Genomic DNA, 2,735 nt, shown 5'->3' on the forward strand with positions numbered 1-2,735 from the left:
TCCTATCTTTTTCAAAAACCACCTAACTACTTTCCTCTATCTAATTTTCGAAAATCACCCCTTCTTTTTCAAAATTCTTTTAATTAACTAATTGTTTCAAACTTTAATTTTAATTTTATTTCTTCTCTTAATTTTCGAAAATCACTCACCCTTTTTTAAAATTTATTTTCGAATTTCTTCCTCTCTCATCTCTTCCTATTTATTTATTCATTTACTAACACTTCTCTTCCACTCAAGAATTTGAACCCACTCTCTTTCCCCTTGTGTTTGGATTCTCACCTTTTTCTTCTTTTATTCCTTTCTTCTTCTACTAACATAAAGGAATTTCTCTACTATGGTAAAGAGGATCCCTATTATTATTTTCTGTTCCCTTCTTTTTCATATGAGCAGGAGCAAGGACAAGAATACTCTTGTTGAAGTAGATCCTGAACCTGAAAGGACTCTGAAGAGGAAACTAAGAGAAGCTAAATTACAACAATTCAGAGACAACCTTATAGAAATTTTCGAAAAGGAAGAGGAGATGGTAGCCAAAAATAATAATGCAAGGAGGATGCTTGGTGACTATACTACACCTACTTCCAAATTTGATGGAAGAAGCATCTTAATCCCTGCCATTGGAGCAAACAATTTTGAGCTGAAACCTCAACTAGTTGCACTAATGCAACAGAAATGCAAATTCCATGGACTTCCATCAGAAGATCCCTATCAGTTTTTAACTGAGTTCTTGCAGATCTATGAGACTGTTAAGACTAATGGAGTAGATCCTAAATCTACAGGCTCATGCTTTTCCCTTTTGCTGTAAGAGACAGAGCTAGAACATGGTTAGACTCACAACCTAAAGATAGCCTGGACTCCTGGCCTGGGATAAGCTGGTCATGGCCTTCTTGGCTAAGTTCTTTCCTCCTCAAAAGCTGAGCAAGCTTAGAGTGGATGTTTAGACCTTCAAACAAAAAGATGGTGAATCCCTCTATGAAGCTTGGGAAAGATACAAATAGATGACCAAAAGGTGTCCTTCTGACATGCTTTTAGAATGGACCATTTTGCATATATTCTATTATGGTCTATCTGAGTTCTCTAAGATGTCACTGGACCATTCTGCAGGCGGATCTATTGGTGCACGAAATTGCAATAACACTTTTTGCAATCCGCACAACTAACCAGCAAGTGCACTGGGTCGTCCAAGTAATACCTTACGTGAGTAAGGGTCGAATCCCACAGAGATTGTTGGTTTGAAGCAAGCTATGTTTATCTTATTATTCTTAGTCAGGATGCTAACAACAGTGTTTTTCAAGTTCAGTGAAGAAAGGGAAAAGGGCATAAAATAAGTACATGTTATGCAGTAACGGAGAATATGTTGGAGTTTTGGAGATGCTTTGTCTGATCTATTCCTGTAATGTAATATTCCATCCATGGAAAAGTGCAAAATTCCCTCCATGGCAAGCTGTATGTAGGGTGTCACCGTTGTCAATGGCTACTTCCCATCCTCTCAGTGAAAATGTTCCAAATGCTCTGTCACAGCACGACTAATCATCTGTCGGTCCTCAATCAGGTTGGAATAGAATCCAATGATTCTTTTGTGTCTGTCACTAACGCCCAGCCTTCAGGAGTTTGAAGCTCGTCACAGTCATTCAATCCCGAAATCCTACTCGGAATACCACGGACAAGGTTTAGACTTTCCGGATTCTCATGAATGCCGCCATCAATCTAGCTTATACCACGAAGATTCTGATTAGAGAATCTAAGAGAAGCTCATTCAATCTGATGTAGAATGGAGGTGGTTGTCAGGCACACGTTCATGGATTGAGGAAGGTGATGAGTGTCACGGATCATCACCCTCTTCGTAATTAAGCGCGAATGAACATCTTAGATAGGAACACACACGTTTGAATGGAGAAATAGAAACAATTGCATTAATTCATCGAGACGCTGCAAAGCTCCTCACCCCAACAATGGAGTTTAGAGACTCATGCTACCAAAGAGTGTATAATTCAGATCTGAAAATGTCATGAGGTACAAGATAAGTCTCTAAAAGTTGTTTAAATAGTAAACTAGTAACCTATGTTTACAGAATATGAGTAAACTAAGATAATTGATGCAGAAATCTACTTCTGGGTCCCACTTGGTGTGTGCTGGGGCTGAGACTAAAGCTATCCACGAGCTGAGGCTTTTCTTGGAGTTGAACTCCAAGTTATAACGTGTTTTGGGCGTTCAACTCCGGATCATGACGTGTTTTTGGCGTTTAACTCTAGACAGCAGCATGTACTTGGCGTTCAACGCCAAGTTACGTCGTCTATCTTCGCGCAAAGTATAGACTATTATATATTGCTGGAAAGCCCTGGATGTCTACTTTCCAACGCCATTGAGAGCGCGCCAATTGGACTCCTATAGCTCCAGAAAATCCATTTCGAGTGCAGGGGGGTCAGATTTTTCAGCCTAACTCAGATTTTTGCTCAACTCCCTCAATTTCAGCCAGAAATTACCTGAAATCACAGAAAAACACACAAACTCATAGTAAAGTCCAGAAATATGATTTTTGCCTAAAAACTAATAATATTCTACTAAAAACTAATTAAAACATACTAAAATCTACATGAAATTACCCCCAAAAAGCGTATAAAATATCCGCTCATCACAACACCAAACTTAAACTGTTGCTTGTCCTCAAGCAACTAGATAAATAAAATAGGATTAAAAGAAATTAAGAAGTAATAATATTTTAGAGTTTTTAAGTGGAG

The 2,735-nt window shown here is 38.4% G+C and overlaps 1 non-coding gene across 1 annotated transcript; it reads right to left on the reverse strand.

Moving 5' to 3' along the window:
* Nucleotides 1-917: 917 nt before the first annotated feature.
* On the reverse strand, nt 918-1,025 carry LOC112793686 (small nucleolar RNA R71). Its single transcript, XR_003198387.1, has one exon. It is a non-coding gene; the product is annotated as a small nucleolar RNA R71 (small nucleolar RNA).
* Between the last annotated feature and the right edge of the window lie 1,710 nt (nt 1,026-2,735).

This window comes from Arachis hypogaea, chromosome 3 (genome assembly GCF_003086295.3).
Source record: "Arachis hypogaea cultivar Tifrunner chromosome 3, arahy.Tifrunner.gnm2.J5K5, whole genome shotgun sequence".
NCBI classification, from domain to species: domain Eukaryota; kingdom Viridiplantae; phylum Streptophyta; class Magnoliopsida; order Fabales; family Fabaceae; genus Arachis; species Arachis hypogaea.